This window comes from Neolamprologus multifasciatus, chromosome 4 (genome assembly GCF_963576455.1).
Source record: "Neolamprologus multifasciatus chromosome 4, fNeoMul1.2, whole genome shotgun sequence".
Lineage (NCBI taxonomy): Eukaryota > Metazoa > Chordata > Actinopteri > Cichliformes > Cichlidae > Neolamprologus > Neolamprologus multifasciatus.
The window spans coordinates 3,293,114-3,314,221 of NC_140442.1; the positions used below are offsets into that span (position 1 = coordinate 3,293,114).

The 21,108-nt window shown below is 42.7% G+C and overlaps 1 long non-coding RNA gene across 1 annotated transcript; it reads left to right on the forward strand.

Moving 5' to 3' along the window:
• The first annotated feature begins 594 nt into the window (after window positions 1-594).
• Window positions 595-10,241, forward strand: LOC146519481 (uncharacterized). Its single transcript, XR_014873701.1, has 2 exons — window positions 595-1,808; window positions 2,884-10,241. It is a non-coding gene; the product is annotated as an uncharacterized LOC146519481 (long non-coding RNA).
• Window positions 10,242-21,108: the final 10,867 nt, after the last annotated feature.

The following is a 21,108-nucleotide window of genomic DNA, read 5'->3' on the forward strand; positions in this document are numbered from 1 at the left end:
TTTATTCCTGCTCATATGCTGTCTTTTTTCTGGTCAGCGGTTCAATTTGACACCTACGGCTCAGCGCTGGGACGTATTTGGGCTTTTCATCAATGGCATCAACACTGTGGCAGCGTACATCATGAATGCAAGCAGAGCCAGCATGAGTGGCAGTTATTTATTCAGCCTGAGGAAAATGGGAACAAGCCGCATCAAGAAATAAAGAAAGTAAGAGAATTTATCAGAATTATGCGGACAGCTGGCTTTTTTATGCTTTGACTCAAGGAAACAAACTCAAAGACATAAAATCATGGCATTACGTCCCAGAGAAGCTCTGCTGATACCCTTCGTAGAGTCGGTATATCCTGGTATATCCTATATCCCTGTATACTGTGAGGCTGGTTTAGGCCGTCCCAGTAGCTGCACATCATGCAGATGAAAATAACAGCTTTTAATTATAGAGCTCTAGAGCATTGTTATTCTTACAATGGCCAACACCACTGGATGAGATCATAATCAGGACCATAGGCTGAATGTAATGTAGAACAATAAAGTACTTGTACTTCTACTCCAATATCATTTGAATATGAATAAATATATAAAACTTATTTTAAAAACTTTTTTTTAATGAGCAGATGTTAAAACTATATCAATCCATTCACTTCCTCTTATATGTTTCACAGAAACAGTGGTGCTGGAGCCTTTCCCAGCTGTCAGGGGGAATTAGACTTAGACTTAGATCCTCCCGCGCCGATCGGCGCATCGGGCGACAAGAGAGCGCCATCGAACTCGGTCTATAGCGGCAGTTGTTGCTTCATCCCATGACGGTTCGACTGAACGTAAATCTTCAAGGAAAGTCCTCCTCCATGTTATTTTAGGTCTTCCTCGCCGTCTCTTTCCATTCTTCGGGTTCCACAGAACCGCGACACAGGCAGGTCTCGGGTCCGGTAGCCGAAGGATGTGACCGGCAAATCTGAACCGACGCTTGGTGACTTGGACATGGAGCGGCTCTACTCCCGCACGGCGGTATAACGATGGTCTTCAGGAGCCGCAACTTGGTTGATAAAGGCAGTGGTCATCCATATAGGTCGTAATCGTTGAAAGGCTGCCCATGCTTTCCCAATTCTGCACTTAACGTCATGCTCCACGTCCCCGTCACTGCTAAAAGTGCAACCCAGGTACATGAACCTGTCCACCTCTTCTAGCTGCTGCTGCTGCTTCACAGTAACCGCTGTGTTTGATGGTGTAGCGTAACCAAATATCAGAATATTTAATCAGAAATAAATAGGAGCTACGCAGTGCAGAAGAAAACCGTAAAGGAAACACTGAGCGTGGTTTTGAGGAGACTCGTGTACAGCCGTGTGCACTAATATTCACATGAAAAGCAGCAGTGCATAAGAAGGGGGTAGAGGGGGACAGACCCCTGCACTCCTAGTGCCAGTCTCAAAGCCATCTAAATGGGAAGGGTTATATTAGGAAGGACATCCAGTGTAAATTCTTTACCAAGTCAAACATGAGAATCAAGAATCGAGAATTCCATATCTGATCGATCGGAGCTCAGGTATTAACAACAAACGCCTCCGGCACTGATGGTCAACACAGTGCTGCTGTTGGCTGAAGGGGAGAGGGGGAAGGTGTGTTAGGAGGCAGTGAGAGAGAAGGAGGTGGCAGTCGGAAGTTTAAATGTAGGGATGATCCGTTAAAGAAGAGCGATAGCTTATAGGAGGAAGGTGGGAGATGAGTGTAGAAAGGAAGCAAGGCCAGCAGCACTGTTATACCATGGCGTAGACAGGAAGAGAAACTGTAAGTACTGTTGTGGTTAGGGATGGGTATCGAAAACCGGTTCTTGTTGAGAACCGGTTCCCACTGTTTCAATTCCTTGGAATTGTTTGCCATTTTTGCAAACGATTCCCTTATCGATTCCAGTCGCCCCGAATGACGTCACCACGTTGCGGAGCATCATTTACCTGGCAGGAAACACGGCGCCTAAGCGGCTAAAACACTAAAAAGTTTGATTATACTTTACGAGAACGGATGACAACAGGGCAACTTGCAATACTTGCAAAGTAGATATTTCATTTAAGGGAGGAAACACTACGAATATGCAAAAGCATTTGCTCACAAAACACGCGATGACCTTAAATGAATGTCGTGTTTTTAATTCCGCTCCGGACTCGTGAATCTCAACCCAGCAGCAGCGGTAACGTTTGCACGTCCTCTCCCGTTAATGCGGCAGGTAAATAATCAACTAACAGTGCAGATTATGTTAGCGCGATCTGCCTTATTACAAAACCTGCCATTACTGTGCGTTTAGGTGACCATGATGAGAGAGACAGAGTCTGGCTCAGATGCTGGCAGTTCTCGCTGCAGTCTACCGTTAGCGTCTCCTTTCAGGCCAGGATAGACGAATGTCACCGAGCAGTGACTCAGTTTGTGGTCAAAGGTTTGCACCCATTTACCACAGCAGATGATTTTCGGTAAGTGAATGTGTTTAATTGTAGGCAGGGACATTACTGGATATTCTTGTGTAATTGCTACTGAATAATTTATATTATACTTTGTTATTGCTACAGAAGAATATTTATTTTATTATTTTACATTTACATTTTTTTCCTGGGGACCCTGTGACACCCCATTGAAGAGCCGTAGGCCGTGGATCTCTTAAGATCTCACTGTTGGGTTTGTAAGGCCATGTTACTCCTAAATTTCTATCTTGTTCAAAGAGAAGATATAAAACAAAGTTCTAAGCTAATCGACCTCTGTGTTCTCCTTTAAAAAAAAAAAAAAAGAATCGATAAGAGAATCGATAAGAGAATCAAATTGTTAAACAGAATCGAAAATGGAATCGGAATCGTGAAAATCTTATCAATACCCATCCCTAATTGTGGTATTCCAAGATGGAAGTGAGACCTGCTATGATGTGTGGTGTGGAGATGGTGACACTAAGAAAAAGGCAGGACAGAGGGATGGAGGTGTTAAGAAGAAGTTGGGAGGGACCAGAATTTAAAATGAGTACATCAGAGGGAGAGTTTAGTCTGGAGTTAAAGTTGCTTTTTAACTGCTGCAATGGTTTAGACCTGTGCAGAGGGCAGATAGTGGATATGTTGGACAGCGACAGGCAGAAGGTAAAGACCACAGAGAAAATTCATGGATGTTGTGAGGGAGGACATGCAGAGGGTGGGCGTGACAGAGGAAGATGCTAGGGGTAGGGTGAGGTAGAGAGAGATAATCTGTGGCTACCATTAAAAAAGACGACGAAGAAGAAGAGCATTTTTATGATCCTGGCCAAAACTGTGGATATGATGTAAGGTTCATACTTTTACCCAGTGATGCTTTATAAATATGATGCTAAATTCTTTAGTTTTCAGTGTTGTGAATGTACTTTTGTAATGAGTTGGGTCCTTTATGAATTCATTTAAATGGCCCACGTTGTATTAAATCTTGTTAGAAATGATGGAAAACCAAACATGTTTCCCAAATCCACCAGCCATTCTTGTCCTGAGCCAAGAGCTACTAACTGAATGGTTATTACTACAGTCAGGGGCTTAATGAACCAGCAGGCGGTAGCTCTGTGCTGCTCCAAGGGAAGACTGACATCAAATAAAAATGTTTCGCGTAACAAGCAGATAAGAAATCATATAAACCTTTTCCTCTTTTGCTCTTTTGTACCTGGGTCATTTTTGCATGCCCCCAAGCCTGAGAACAGCAGTGATTCAGCACACAATAACACGATTTCTTAATATCACCACAGAGCTTTACAGTGCCGCTCGTCTTTTTTTTTTATTGTGTGCTTTTGCTTTCTCCGTGTCACTGCTGGAGCCAGTCCTAAACAACATGCCACAGAAGTACATCAATCACAGAGCATCCAAAGTCCTCCTGGTTATGTAACAGTCCTGCATTCCAGGTAGGATCTCAGCCGAGACTAAAGCCTCTGCGGACGGGGTTTATTTTGCGCCAGAAAACGGACAATATTTCATACCGAGTGGGCACAGATATGCCTCATGTACCTGCACACGCTCAGACCAAACTCCTGCCAGGTTTTATGAATGCACTGCAAGCTGCGCCGGGCGTGTTTGCGAGGAGGCAATGAACTCGACGCGAGTTCATCCTGTCCACATGAGTGTGCATTTCTGCAGAGGTCTCACATGCTCTTTAACGTTAAAACATTTCGTGACCCCTGCCGCTGTGACCTCCCCGCTCTTCAGCTTAAAGCTTCAGCTACTATTTATTCATCGTCCTCCTCACGACTGCTCATTAAGGATCCATCTGTTTCCTCAGTGGCATGAAATTTACAACCTGATGTGGGTGGAGAGGTCTCGTACTGAGCTTGCAGTTTTAGCACGAGAACACAAACCTGATGGGAAAGTTTCACTTTGCTTCCCACTGCAAAACATATTCATCAGTTGGGGTATGTTGTTATTGCTTGCTGGGTCCTTCTCTCTCTCTCGCTTGCCCTGCACACCACTGGCTGGCTGCATGTCACCCAGATCACAGTCAAGAGCCCTCACCGCACAATCATTCCAGTTGCTGAATAATACAAAGCAAACAGTGACCTACTTTCAATGTAGGGAACAAGCTAGAGGAAAGACTTGGAGTGGAATCCTGCAAGGAAGTGGACTGCGGGAGGAGTGGAGTGACATCGGGACGTGGGTGGAGCAGTGATGGACGTGTTTAAGCATTGGTTTGAGTCACCATTTAGGAGAAAAGAGGCGTGGCTTTGTGGTTAAGATGCCAGCAGCAAGCATGGCCTGCCATGTGAGCTCCGAGTTCGGTCCAGGAGGCGGAGGAGATCCCAATCCGCTGCTTGTATCCCCCTGTAAATGTGATTAAACAGGCAGGCACAAGAATACTGCAGCAAGCCCCTATCCTGGAGGCCTCCCTGCACAAGGAATGCAGTTCACAGAAACAGGGCCTCACACATGTGTCACACCATCAATCTGGGCAGAGTACACTCCTTGACCGAGTACTCGCCCTTCTTCATTCCAGCTATTTTTCTACCTTTTGTTTATGTTGTGTTTATCGCAGGTACGCTGTAATGTTGCACTTGTTGCTAAGGGCGTTTTCATCTTCTCCTTCATTGTCATCAAGACAGAAAACCGCACGCAGGTCGGAGAAAACAAACAGCAACCGTACTGCAAATTAAGACAAATGTCCCCAAAAGTTTTTCCCCCGAAACAAAAACTTGTAAGTATCGTATTGGCGTCATTTATTAGTACAGCGACATTAAACATGCCTCACATATTAATTCAGTGGTTAACTAGAGCCATAAATTATGTTTTATATTAAAGATAATTAATGTGATTTTCAATAAATATGCACTTTTAATCAGTTTGTTCCCCAAAGACATAAATGCTGAGTTTGAATGAGAAGAAGTTCATCACTGACTGAAAGATGTTTCTGTGCTTGATTCTGCGAAAAGCTGCCCACAGTATAAATTAGTAAATGAGGTAGAAACAGGAATTTCACTCTGGGGCATTTTGATGTTTGGCTGCTCCGTGTGCACGAGGTGACAAATGAAGTTGCATTGTGTCGTAAACATTAAAAAAGTTTTCTTCCCTTTCTGCTGCTTTACGCATACAGGTAACAAACCATTTCTGCAGTGTAAGGCAGATAAAGAAAGTATTGGAGTTCAGGTTTGTCAGACAATTACCTTTCCCCTGGCACATGGAGCCAAAACATGCAACAAGTTGCCCAACGTGGACGCCAGACAAACACAGATGTGGGTCAGCGTTTTTAAAATAAACAGTTTCTTCATTTGTACATTTTGGACCCCAAATTCTTACTAGAATCTTTGGTTGGACAATCTTTAAATTTGTAAAACAAACTGACCAAATTTTCCTTTAATTATTAGGATTTTATATAAAACAAGTGACCTTTGTTGGAACAAATCAACTAGCTTTGAGATGGCTATCAAGCTAAGTTCCTAAACAGATTGCGGTTAAGAAAGCTGGTAACTTAGCCCTCAGCCACACTGACCTACAGACTGGTTGGTGACCCCCAGCAGCCTCCAGTTGCCAGGGAAAATGTGTATTCCCTGTCTGGGTGGTGAGTGTCCGAGGTTCCTGTCTTTTGCTTTGAAAAATCGATTGCAACGTAGACCCAAAAACCTTGTGACTGCCTATGGTTTGCATGAAAGACGCCAACTTCTCTGCCAAAACTCACTATTTACCCCCCGAGCTGTCGTGAAAAAGGCTGGTGCAAACTGGAAACCGAATGTTGTACCTTACCGCTGCAGCCAACAGAATTAAAAAGGCCATCAGCAGCCTGGTTTTGCCTGAGGTTTCTTCCTGTTATAAAAGGTTTGTCCTTCCAACTGTCAGCCAAGTGGTTGCTCAGCAGGGGGTCGTCTGAATGCTGGGGTTTTCTCTGTATTACAATAAAAAAGTGCCCTTGAAGTAACTTGTTCTGATTTAATGTTTTACGGAGAAAATGGAATTGAATTAATTTGAATTCTTCACATATTCACTGTCTCTTGGAGAATAGTTTGAGAGTTGGCGTCTAGCATGCAAACTTCTGGTGATGAACTTTTTCAGCAATGCTTAAGAGCCGAGTCCAAAATGGGGGGTGCTGTCATGGTCACTTAGCTGTGTTGTACCATTAGCTTTGATTTGACCTCCTCTGCTGGAGCATAAACAGCTAAAGAAACCAAAGATTTACAGACAGGCACAACACAGGAGCTTAGACTTTGTGAACTTGCTATATTCTTAGTAACTAGTTAAGCTAGTGCTGCAAATATTGTAACTATGCCCTCGTTGATAAAACAACTTGCACAGATATGTGTGGGTTAGTGTAAATGACACTATTATATTATCATGATGTCCTCATGAAAATGTGCCAATTATGTCTTGACAGTGGGAGCCCAGTGCTGCAGGAGCTGTTCTCAAATTATCCTCTAGTGGCCAAGTGTTGTACTGCGTCCCCTTGGCTCAAAATAGGCCACACATTAACCCATATACAGCATGTGAAATGTTTCAGACAAAGGTGTTGCACAACTCTTTTATGTGACAGTCGGTGTTTCCTCTGCTGCTGCTCTTGCAGTGACACAGAATCAGTCACGTAGCACAGCTCGGAGTCGCTGTAATATGTATGTCTGAGAGGGAAATGTAGGACACTTCATCAGCAATTTGCATCTAATAGCGATATATATGCATGTGAGCGTACGCAAGGTTGGCTAAAAATAGATCAGTAAACAGTTGGCTGAGGTTCCGCGTGACCGGCGTCCTAGGGTTACCAGCTTGTCACCGCCTGCTGTCAAAAGCCTGGGTTGGCTTGACCTTCAATTTGTTTTTCGATTTCAAACTAAGGTAGATGTCATGATGACTAGGGATGGGTATCGAAAACCGGTTCTTGTTGAGAACCGGTTCCCACTGTTTCAATTCCTTGGAATTGTTTGCCATTTTTGCAAACGATTCCCTCATCGATTCCAGTCGCCCCGAATGACGTCACCACGTTGCGGAGCGTCATTTACCTGGCAGGAAACACGGCGCCTAAGCGGCTCAAACGCTCAAAAGTTTGGTTATACTTTACGAGAACGGATGACAACAGGGCAACTTGCAATACTTGCAAAGTAGATATTTCATTTAAGGGAGGAAACACTACGAATATGCAAAAGCATTTGCTCACAAAACACGCGCTGACCTTAAATGAATGTCGTGTTTTTAATCCCGCTCCGGACTCGTGAATATCGACGTTTGCACGTCCTCGGCCGTTAATGCGGCAGGTAAATAATCAACAACAGTGCATATTATGTTAGCGCGATGTGCCTTATTACAAAACCTGCCATTACTGTGCGTTTAGGTGACCATGATGAGAGAGACAGAGTCTGGCTCAGATGCTGGCAGTTCTCGCTGCAGTCTACCATAGCGTCTCCTTTCAGGCCAGGATAGACGAATGTCACCGAGCAGTGACTAAGTTTGTGGTCAAAGGCTTTGCACCCATTTGCCACAGCAGATGCCCCGACATTCGGTAAGTGAATGTGTTTAATTGTAGGCAGGGACATTGCTGGATATTCTTGTGTAATTGCTACAGAATAATTTATGTTATACTTTGTTATTGCTACAGAAGAATATTTATTTTTATTATTTTACATTTACAATTTTTTTCCTGGGGACCCTGTGACACCCCATTGAAGAGCCGTAGGCTGTGGATCTCTTAAGATCTCACTGTTGGGTTTGTAAAGCCATGTTACTCCTAAATTTCTATCTTGTTCAAAGAGAAGATATAAAACAAAGTTCTAAGCTAATCGACCTTAGTGTTCTCCTTTAAAAAAAAAACAAAACAAAAGAATCGATAAGAAAATCGATAAGAGAATCGATAAAAGAATCGAAAATGGAATCGGAATCGTGAAAATCTTATCAATACCCATCCCTAATGATGACTAGCGGTAAATGGTCTGTATTTGTATAGCGCTTTACTAGTCCCTACGGACCCCAAAGCGCTTTACAAATCCAGTCATCCACACATTCACACACACATTCACACACTGGCAATGGCAGCTACATTGTAGCCACAGCCACCCTGGGGCGCACTGACAGACTAATGATTAAGCACAGTGACTGTGGAAGTATGAGTCCATGATGTTAAGTACTCACTAAATCAGACCATTTATCAAAAAAAATGGCATTTGCCTTTGGGTGTTGCATGTAAGACTACATACTACAGATTAAGGCTATTAGGCCTATACATCTGTCAGAGAGTGGTGAGCTATGTACCTCCTTAGTGTTTCCAACATATTAAAACCTTTTAACCTCATTATTTTCAATGAAATAAAAACAACAGACCAGCAAACCCTGCCTGTATTTATATGCTTTCTGAAAACAGAACTTATCAACAGGTGATTCACATCAAGGAACTAAGCACAAAGGCAAGCATCCCCTTTCCATGTCCATGAGGGAGGTAGCTTATTCTGTGTAGCTGCTGCTACGGACAAAAGCTCAAACATTAGACCAAACAAATATGAAATGGCATCAAAAGCCTAAACACTTTCCAATTTCTTCAGCATGATGTCATTGAGTTGATGTCAGTAAGTCTCTGATGCCAAAAATGAATGAATTAGTCTCCAGAGGCTGTTGAAGTGATCTCCTCCATTCAAAGTAACTCTATACATATATAGTATCTATTTTTCAGCCTAAATGTGACCAACTCTTTACAGTTCTCTTTGATCTGCGTTTGACCCTGACTGACACCATTGGCTTTGTGAGTGTGGCTACCTCGGCTCAAGCCAACGTCCATCTTATATTGGCCCAATGTCGAGTGTGTTCTGGTATTTGGGCCCACACAACATTTGCCAGCGCCAGAGGTGTGGCGAGCCCAGATGAGGCCAGAATGCGTTCGAGATCTGACCAGAAATTGTATAACCAGTTTGGTCGGAGACCAGTGAACCGTAGAGAAACGCAATGAAAACAATGACACAATTTAACGGAATCATTTACAGTCTGGTGGAAATAATCCTTTCTGTAAAGTAAAAACATCTGGAAGAATACAAATATTCACTGAAAAGCTATGACCACTTCACATGCTCATTGCTCATATAATCCTTATTTGTATCAGCACGGCACACCCTGAAACATATCTTCCTTTTCCCGCACTTTTTCACTCAAACGTCCATCACAGCCCGAGTGCGCTGTTAAAAAAATGACGCAAAATTCCGAATTTACCAAATCCAAACTTGTAACATATAAACACACTGAATCTGTTGTGTTTTTCCCAAATATTCATTCTAAAAAAAAACACAATAGGAATTAGACACGAATCTTTATCACCACTAGTGCAACGAAAACCTTCACTTTCCTCCACCAAACATGAGAGATGGTGTCCACCCATCATCTGGTACAAAATACTTACGAGTAATTTGTCTGCATTTTGTAGTAATAATTGCAAAATACAGACTATTCAATTCAATTTCAATTCAATTTCTTTAGTGTCCCACAAGGGGACATTAGTTTAGCAGCAGGATAAAAATAAACAGAACAATACTATAAGATAATAATAACAATAATAATAATGATAGAAAGTTCAAGGACAATTATTTGCCATTAAGGAGACAAGACGCAGTAGGGATAAAAGAGACCTGGAGTCTTTTAGTCTTCCTCACAGGTACTCTAAAACGGCGGCCGGAAGGCAACAACTCAAACTCACTGTGAAGTGGATGGTTCAAACAATTAATAATAGAATGAGCCTTTCTAAGCACATTTCTATTGTAAATGGCCAAAAGTCCATCTTGCCAGCGCCCTGAAATTTTGCTAGCAGTTTTTACCAGAAGTCCCAACCGATTCTTATTCTTCACCGTCAGGTTACCAAACCAGGCAGAGATACAAAAAGACATCACAGATTCAGTAAAACTTCTATAAAACAAAGACAACATCTCAGATGAGACATTAAAAGATCTCATTTTCCTTAAAAAGAACAGTCTTTGTTGAACTTTTTTAGTAGTGGCATCAGCATGAGATACAAAACAGTTTATGGTCGAGTACCACACCTAGATATTTATAACTCTCAACTATCCCAATATCGGCCGTTTTAATGATAGTGGGTGATGAGCTATAAGAGGACTTCCTAAAATCAATAATCATGTCTTTAGTTTTTGACACATTAAGTGAAAGGAAGGACTCATCACACCAATTCACAAAATCATCTACAACCTGTCCATGGCCTGACTCGTCCCCACTAGAAGACTGACGATCACTGTGTCGTCAGCAAACTTCAGGATGTGCCTGTTCGTGAAACTGCTGCGACACTCATTTGTGTACAGAATGAACACAAATGACTAGAGACTGATGCACTTATCATTTTGTTTAGTTGTTGGCTGTATCTTTCACGTCTCGTTCAATTGTGGTTGGAGCACTGGTTGCACTGGTTACCAACTGGACACCAACTGTCTGCCATCTATAATCCAGTTTTGAGATCCCCTTCCAGACGCCTTAACGCCCACTCACATCCAGGGCTATTTGGCCTCAGGAAATCACATGATAGAGTGGGCTAGGCTTCACAATGGGTTCACCCGAAACCTTGGCTGATTGTGACCTACACCCATTTTCACAACTTAGTCGTGTGATTAGGTAGAGGATCAAAAAGGGGTCCATGACCCTCTTGGGGAAACTCCCATAGTGCTTAAATCTGGGACTCTCCACGAGCTGCTTGTAGAACTGAGAAGCTTCTTGGATGAGAGGTGAAACGTCTTAAAGGAAACTAAAAGAAATCCAGACGCTTTTCTTTCTAAGCTCTTTAGACTACGATGACCTGGATGACTGAGAACCTTCACAGACATACTGGTTAACATTACAGGTTTTACAGGAACAGTTTTCTCTTTTGGCCATTTTAAAAAACAAATTTGAAGGCACAGAAGCTCTCTGCTAGACAAATTGATTGCTTCTTTAATAAAGAGGTTGCAGCTGCGCTAACGTCATTTGAAAATTATTATTTAGCCTGTAGGATGAAAAAAGCAAAGAAACTCCCCCTTTTCCCAATTAAATGGATACTAATTTGATAGTGCCTTTCATCCAGATTAACAATGGTAACACGAAGACTGAATCAAGACTGAGAGCTGAAAATAAATGTTGGTTTCAATCAAGTGACAAAGACCATGATGAAAACCTTCAGTTAGTTCAGGTCTCAACAAAGGGAGCCTGAGACGCTGAAGGAAACATTCAGTGCTTTTTAATCAGTCTTATTCAATCATTACAAAATAGAGTGAAGTGTATTGATCAGAGCCTCTCCTGAGAGTCCACTAATCGTTACGAGCAGTCGCTGCGACCTCGCGGGTTTATTGCTGTTAAATGACGGCTTGTAGGTGGTTATGTAAGTCACCTTCAACTACTCTGCATGTGAACATGAGCAGGTCAGCCATGTAAGTCCTGAAAATACAGGGTGGGCCATTTATATGGATGCACCGTAATAAAATGTATCCATATAAATGGCCCACCCTGTAGAATAAAAATCTCTAATCATCTCAGAATTGTAACTGTTGCTTTGCTGTCACAGTACCTGTTCTGTTATAAGCAGAACATAAAACTCTAAAAATTCTGTCTATCTGGATTTTGGTCCCACAGATCCTTAAGTATCCAAAGCAAGAGATATACAGTGTTGTTTATTTTGCAGACAGGAGTTACAAATACTTTGTGTTGTCATTCCAGTGCATGCATTTACATGAAACATATTTAAAATGCAGCATAAATAGGAAAATTGGAAATATAAGAAATGAACAGTTAGTTTCTGAGCGTACAGATTTGCGTGCAAACTTTGAACTGCGTGTGCAGATACAGTTACCACTGAACTAGCTCTCCACGCTTTCTACCTCCTGCCTGTAGACAAACTCATCATTATTGGTGACAAATCCCAAAGAAGACAAATTAAAACTATTGGAGATAAAGTATGGACCACGCCTCCAAACACTCTCCTTCTGTATAGGTTCTCATCTATATATGTTTCCCCAGTTCTACAAGCTGTTCGTTCTTGTTTATGTGCCCCACCCTCCCTCTCATTTTCAATTCTTTAACCTCTTTGCTTTTATTTAGTATACAGGGACAGTGTTGGGAAGGTTACTTTTAAAATGTATTCCATTACAGATTACAGAATACATGCCCCAAAATGTATTCTGTAACGTATTCCGTTACGTTACTCAATGAGAGTAACGTATTCTGAATACTTTGGATTACTTAATATATTATCATGCTGTTTACAACTACATGAATGTACTATTGCTGTGATTTATTACTGTTACTGAAGGTCCGCCGCTCCGAACCGTAGTAAAGGGACCTCTGGCTAATAGGGCTAGTAGCCGAAAACTAGCTTTACTTTGTTGTCTGGGTCAACTTTGCTAGCAGAGACAGAGAGAGGCGTTGAAAGGCTGCTCCAATGGAACTTATTGTTTCGGAGGAAAACACGAACACGGTGTACAGTCGAGTCTTAATAGCTTACTTACAACTGGGCTCGTCAGGCTCTCTTCTTGGCTGCAGTGGTTATTATTATATTTACATGCTTCCAGCTCCCGTTTTTGCTCGATGACAGCTCGTACTTTTCCTTTTTCTCCCTCCCTCGCTCACAGACACATAACGTGTATGGCAGTCCATTCTCCCTGCAGCACGGACTACACTGCCTATGATGCTACATTCTTTAGAGCTATACCTGTAGCATTCTGCCTGTTAGCTTAGCACAACAACAACAGGCGCTCTCTCACCCAGGAAACACGCAGAGAGAGAGAGAGCGCCACCCTGTAACCATGGCAACCGTAACGCTGCCGCCTGGAACAACAGAACGTAGCTGTCAAACAAAACCCAAACAGTCCTGACCCGCCACAATATGAAACAGGGAAGTACCGCCGTGTAATCCATTTATTTCAACAAAGTAACTGTATTCTAAATACCACCTTTTTAAACGGTAACTGTAACGGAATACAGTTACTCATATTTTGTATTTTAAATACGTAACGGCGGTACATGTATTCCGTTACTCCCCAACACTGTACGGGGATCTGCCAGCCCCGGGAGCCACCGCCGGTCCCCTTCAAGGCCTTCCCCAAACTGCAGATCAATTCCTGTCCAATGCATTCACCTTTATCTACTAAAACGCTGTCAAACCTAAAATGAGGACGTGGGCCAAGCGAGTGAATACAAAAGAAAATGTTAAATAAAAGAACATGAAATTAAAGAAACAGCAAAATGTACATTTTTTCAGGCGATGGGGTTCTTTTGGCTTCAACAGCTCACACTGGGGCAGTTCAGAATTAGCTTGTCAGTGTCTGAGGCCATGTTCTTGGTTAAAAGGGATGCCCAGTTGCTGCCCTGAGGTGGACGAGTTTAAGTATCTCTGGGTTTCGTTGATGACTCAGAGGAGAGTGGACTGAGAGACTGACAGATGGGCTGATGTGGTGTCAGCAGTGATGCAGACGCAGCACCGGTCTGCTGTGGTGGAGAGAGCCAAATGTGAAAGTGTTGATCTACGTTCCGACCCTGACCTACAACGGCTGTGAGAAGTGACAGATCATGTGACCTTCACTCATCTGTTTTCATTCTCTGTGTTCATACACCACCCCACATTTAATCATTAGTCATTTAATCAGCTTTGGCTCTGAATTAATTAGATAATTAATTAAATAACTGAAGTAATCTTAGATACTTTTTTACACCAACAAAAATCTTTGAAACCTATTTAATGGTTGTGTTTAAAGGAGCTAACCAAATCACAGAGCACACGCTGGATTCAGCTGCTTCTCAAGTTCCCTGTGAAGAGCTTCAATTATTAGATGATGAGGACACTGTAACCTTCCTCACATTCATTAAAAAAAGCAGACAAAATTATGTGTGATGTTAAATTGTAAGTGCTTCAAGTTCTTGAAGATAACTGAATGAAAAACCATCACAATTTGCACAACTTTTGCTTTGGGGGATGCTCATATGGATCCTGCTGCTGGTTACCGGTTACTTTAATGGAGAATTAATACCTCCATTAAACCTAATGATAATATCTGTGTACGTTTTGGATGAAAATGCACATGATGTTGAATTTTCTGATATATCTGCATATATTTAGATTGAAATTGGATATTTGTTTTTGTAGTAGAATAACTTAGGTACCCTATCTTAAACCAAACATGGCTTCATTCTCCTCACACCCAGGTTAAATAGGAAAACGCTTCATAACCAAAGCTAAGATTTAATCTTGTCTCAAAGTTTTTAAACTCCAGCTGCAGCGACTTGCCTGCACATCTGCAGAGTTCACAGCCAGCCACAGGTGCAGGTGCATTTTCCTCATGACAACACACTATTCATAACATTCATAACAGGTTACAAAAGCTGCCACCATCAGAAACTTGGTAGTCCTGGACACACGATGCAACGAGCAAGCATGAAGTAAGTGTTATAAAATGGAAACGTGGATGAAGATGTGATCATTCAGCAACAGGAAGTCTTAGGTGCAGGATGAGATTGTTTACTAAGAACTTGGAGTTTATTCGTCTCAGTGAAAAAGGCTAAATGACTCAAAGAAAAATCTCTGATTGAAAAACATTCTGTCTGTCTGTGTTGGCTGTGTGGAAGCCCACCCCTCTATGCTGGCGGGAGCTGAAAAAGAGCCTGCTGCAGTGTGAAAAGCGGCCTCGTTGTTTCCTTGGGAACTAAAAGGAGGCTTTCCATCTTTGCGTTGAGTGCTGTGAGAGAGTGACACCGACCAATTAGGAGGTTAGAGAGCCGGCGGCGCAGCGCCTCTCACGTGGCCTTGGTAAATTATCTTCAAGAGCCTTCAGAGTCGCACTAGTGAAGATTGTAATTAAAAAGCAGGAAGAACACAGCTCGGAAAATTATTAAAGCCCTGAACTTTATGCATTAAAATTTTCCATCTGCTACAGTTCCTCCTAAAATGTTCTCCTTCTTAATTGGCACTAGTGGCATAGGAATATTTTGTTTGATGTAGCAATCAAAATCTATTACTCTAAGTGGAGCTTTTAGCTTGTATTTAGTTAAAAGAGGCACACAAATAGATTTTGGTGCATACTAATATGATTTGAGTTTCTTTAAGATCATTTAAACACTCAAATCTGAACTAAATCACAGTGAACAGCGGAGTGTTGTCTGATGACCAGCCCTGCTTTCATTTGTGAACATCAAACTCCAACCCTGCAGTTTAAATATCAGAGCGGAAATTAAGATTCATCAGGCTAAACGACGTTTTTCCTCTTCTTAGCCGAGTTCAACACATTATGCATTCAGAGACGATCTTCTGCTTATTTGAGTTACTGTTGCCCTCTGTTCACCTCTGACATCTGCAAGGCTTTTCCTTACAGAGAACTTCTATTCACTGGATATCTTAATATATTTTTTAGCCCCTTGAAATCACCTTTCTCCTTCAGCAGATTAATGTGAATAAACCGAATCACTGCCACGTGATTGGTAAATGGACTGATTCTTATATAGCGCTTTTCTACTCTCCCGGAGTACTCAAAGCACTCTATACAACATGCCTCATTCACCCAATAACACCCATTCTCACAAGCACTTTATCTATACGTAGTGCTTTCTAAGTACATTCACACACATTCACACTCCGATGGATGCATCGGAGAGCAAGTTGGGGTTAGTATCTTGCCCAAGGATACTTGACATGCAGACTGGAGGAGCCAGGGATCGAACCACCGACCTTCCGATCAGTAGGTGACCAGCTCTACCTCCTGAGCTACTAAAAAGTAGGCTATTATCTGTTTTTGTGAAACTCCTTTTGGCAATAAAGGAAAGATTACAGCGTCCCCGTCTAGTTGTAGTTGATTTCTTGACTATTTCAAATGACAGCGCTTGTAGATACTGTGAATATCCTTTGTGATGATAAATAAAATATCAGGAGCATCTAACCAAAGATATCTCTGCAGATGAAAATAATCATTGCTGTATTTCTTGAATTAATGACTTGACTGTTAAATAAACTCCACACAGGGCTGAGTGGATGTCTACAACATTTCCAGGGGGCAAATTTGGGGTTTTCAGGGGGTTTGTAGGCGAACCATCTCTCCCCGAGGTTAATATCCGATGTCACACAGTCCTCAGTGTGTTCTGGTGCATGGGGATCTTGTTACCGGGCCAAGCAGACATGAGATCTCGTGTTGTCGTCTGTTCCGTGTTACGAAATAAACGTCTGCCTCCCTTAATCAGTCTCCACCAGCAGTTGCTCCTTGTCAACACATTTAACTGCTGATGGCAATTAACATGATGGTTTCAAAAGCCAAATGCTCTGACATTCACACATTCAGCGTAATTCAAAGCTGCTGTTATCGTGTTGTCTGCACACTTTGGTAATTAAAGAAGCACACACAGGCCTCTAAATACAAACAGTGAATCAATGAAAAGGTCTCCTGAACACGAGGGGTCATCGGGCTTTCTACATTTCTGCAAGAGGCAGCAGATGTAGAGCAAATCCACCGTGAGATCAGTGTACTAGGCCGGCCAATATAATCATAAAACCAAGCAGTTCACGGGTCACGGCAGCGGCTATTATGATGCAGATTCTTCCTTGAAGTCTGAGTAAATAAACTCTATTGAGACCTTTGAACGCAGCAGCAGAGTGATCCTTTACAGCTCCTGTGAAAATATTTTAATGTGCTCTCGGGGATTGTACTGTAGATGGTGAGACGTGCAGAAAACAGACCTTCCCCTGAACACAGGGGGCTTCAAACATGTTCTAGTTTCAGGGCCACACAGAGCCAAGTTGAACTCAAGCGGGTCAGACAGGATTAGGAGCTTAGCGAGGTAATTCCAGGTTTAACCACAAACGGTATAAAAAATGGACGTAGGCACGCTGACACCACATACTGGCTTGTGTTGAGAGGCCTCGAGCTGAGCGTCGCCATCCTGGATGGTTAAAAGTGGACGTAACGAAGGAGGGAGGGATCCGACTGTGAAGCCACATGCTTATTGGCTAGCCAAAATCCCTAAAAATGTTTTATTCGGCGTGCTCTGAAACATGTGACCGAGCCTATAAACTCACGAGGGAAGTGTTTTCTGAGTTCAGGTGAGCGGTGGGTTAGTTACGAATATGTTTTATGTTTGCAAAGTATTCAGATCTGCAGCTACGTCTCTAACACTGCTGGAAATGCGACTACTAGACGACGGATCAAGCACAGAGGACCTGTCATCTCTAACCTTTCATCTTTAAATGGATCCAGTTTAAAGTTTAAAAGCTGCACTGTGCAGCCATGAGCTTAAGCACTAAGAGAAAACTTGATGTTACAATAAACTTAAGCAAAAATAACTTTCACCACTAAGATGAACATCTTTCTCCAGCATTAATCTCTTACTTGCAACATTGTTACATTTTATTGCTTTTTTATGTTCTTTATAGATTGTTATCACCATTTTGTCACCATCATCTGATGACATCTCTGACTGGAGTACAAAGTACTTTCCAGACAGAAGTGAAAGTATTTCGTTAACCACAAAGGTCGCCTCCTCACTGCACTGACCTCCCGTTTCAGACCCAGTACCTATTCTATCACCTTGATCCTTGAGAGTTGGGAGTTCGCCTTGTAATCAGAAGGTTGCCGGTTCGAGCCCCGGCTTGGACAGTCTTGGTCGTTGTGTCCTTGGGCAAGACAATTCACCCGTTGCCTACTGGTGGTGGCCCGGTGGCGCCAGTGTCCGGCAGCCTCGCCTCTGTCAGTGCGCCCCAGGGTGGCTGTGGCTACAATGTAGCTGTCATCACCAGTGTGTGAATGTGTGGATGACTGGGTGTAAAGCGCTTTGGAGTCCTTAGAGACTAGTAAAGCACTATACAAATACAGGCCATTTTATTCATTCATACTTTATAAGAAGCTGTTATGGAGCAACTATGGCAACTTATGCGGCACACCTAACCTGTGGTTATGTCTGACGTACGCTATTTTATGATCGATAACTTATGACGCCATTAAACATTAAACACATATTTAAACAAGCCGGCGTATTAACTTAATGAATTATGCAGTTGTAATTAGACTCAGGTCTTCCCGTCTTTTAACACTCACAGTTTTTACCGGCTTTCCCTCCTGGCTCAAAACAGGCCTGATTTTACTTCTGTAAAATCATATAAACAAAGCGCACAATGATATAGCGCTGTTTAACACCATACTAATACCTGCAAACTACCTTCAGCTATCATACATGCACGCTGCTGCAGTGGCTGCAGTGGCCACGTTCATTTCAGCCTCTGTGTTTTTGTAACATAAAATATTCCACTCTCATCAAGTTAATGACCATCATCGTGTGACCGCCTATCGCCTGGCTGCTGATTGTAGGGCAGGGGTAGGCAACTCCAGGCCTCGAGTGCCGGTGTCCTGAAGGTTTTAGATCGCACCCTGGGTTAACACACCTGAATCAAATGATTAGTTCATTACCAACTAACTTCAAGAAATGCTGAGGAGTCATTTAGCCCTTTAAATCAGCTGTGATGGATCATGGACACATCTAAAACCTCCAGGACACCGGCACTCGAGGCCTGGAGTTGCCTACCCCTGTTGTAGGGTAACTGAACCCAGACAAGGAAAAGATATCTTGATTTGCTGAACGTGTTGTAGTCAAAGACCCTAAACTGCTGCTTGTGTGCTTGTCAAAGACAAGCACACAAGCAGCAGGCACACTGGCCATCTCCACTCCTCATGTTATGCACTGCTGGTGGTGATATTGAGTTGAGACCACATCCACACAACAACCCACAGTACACCTGCTCAGCTCGTGACAAGACAAATTTACTGCATGAATGAAAGAAAAATTATATTTCCAGAAAAATTCATTGGCTTATCCAAATATGGTCACTTCTGCCTCCAAAAATAATCAGATGGTCCTGACCAAGATGAAAAACCTCAGGGTTTAAAATGTTAGCTTGCAGATGAGTGACGTCACTGTTTCTGTTTCACTAAAGATGGTTATTTTCTTTGTATAAGTTATTCAGTTCTCTTTTGTCTTTCTCTTCTTCTGCCAATCAGCCGAGGCAGATAACTCCCCCGTACTGAGCCTGGCGTCTGCTTTTGGGTCCAGCTCTCATATGAACCTCATGACAAGAAGAGCATCTCTCTGGTATTGCACATTCTGATTTTTATTTGATTCATTTATTTATTTAATGCTGACTTTAGTTTGTGCAGGAGATACAAAAATGAGTGATCACTTCCCCGATTCGGGGCTGAGAACCATGACCTCAGACTTGTGTTACAAAGTAACGCAAAAGCAATGAAACAAATTATTTAAGCTTCTTCCCTTAAAACAATTTCAGTGACAAAAATATGAGGTAAAAATATGTCCATACAATCTTTAAAATTATAGAGCAGAAGTCTCCACAAAGACTTCCAGATTTCTCAGACTGGGTTATTTAAGAGTCAACTATCTAATATAAACATGATTTATATGACAGGATACTACGGAGCCCCGCAGGGGACATGGGAGGAAAAAAAATTAAGACGGACTTTTGCGAGATCTCGCAAAACTAACTCGGGATCTCGCAAAACAAACTCGGGATCTCGCAAAACAAACTCGGGATCTCACAAAACTTTTGCGAGATCTCGCAAAAGTTTTAGCCGCATTCTTCCCATTAGCTCGAAGCTAACGGGAGGTCCTCCCGTTAGCTTCGAGCTAATGGGAGGTCGAGACCTACTACAGCCGGGAGGAACACCGCTTTCCCGGCACATCGTGCCTCGACCGCCCGGTCGGCTTCGAGCCAGCGTCCGAAGAATGCGGCTAAAACGTTTGCGAAACTAACTCTCCCGAGTTAGTTTTGCGATCCCGAGTTAGTTTTGCGAGATCCCGAGTTTGTTTTGCGAGATCTCGCAAAAGTCCGTCTTAATTTTTTTTCCTCCCATGTCCCCTGCGGGGCTCCGTAGGATACAAGCCACGAACACTTGTGCATCTACACATTTTGCACACATGCACCTTGTAACACGCACTGATGATTTAAAAAAAGGCTGAAGAGTCAACACCGTTTGCTCAGTGTCTCTATGTTCTTGCTTTACAACTGGAACAATCTGTTTTTCGAAGCAATGTTCTGGTTTAAAATTCACCACAAGAGCTGCCTCTGATGTGCATCCAAGAGGATCTCATGTGATGCTTTCAAGATCACTCGATGATCTGTAGGCACCTCTTCATCCGGGGCCTCTGGCACCCAGAGCGAACGGTCGACCAGTACACAATCCACCAGAGATGGAGAGATAAAACACGGCACAGAGAGAGATGAGGTCAAAGAAAAGGAAAAGGAGGGTCCTCGTGAAGCTGACACAAAGCCGAAGCACCTCATATGTATTATGGCGATATTATTTAGCATTTCATTTGCATGTAAACATCATCAGAGCACTGTGTGTGTGTCAGGCCTCTCAGTGAAATACCTCTGAGTGCTCTTAGCATCTATTAGCTCCTGCTGTTGCTGTGAAAGAGGTTTTTAAAACACTGAGATTTGTGGGAGTCCTGCATGTTTGGGGCTCTGGTCCAGGCCAGGTGCGGAGCAGCTGTTATCCAGGGGTTAAAATCTCCACAGAGGGTCACAGGCGGCTCGGCTCATCCCCGAGCTCCTCGCCGGCAACGAACGCCCACACAGCCTTCCAGAGCAGAGCATCTTTCCTCTCTGCTCAAAACCACCCACATCTCTCTATCTCTCTCTTTCGCTCCCTTTCACTGTGTTTTTTTTTTGTAA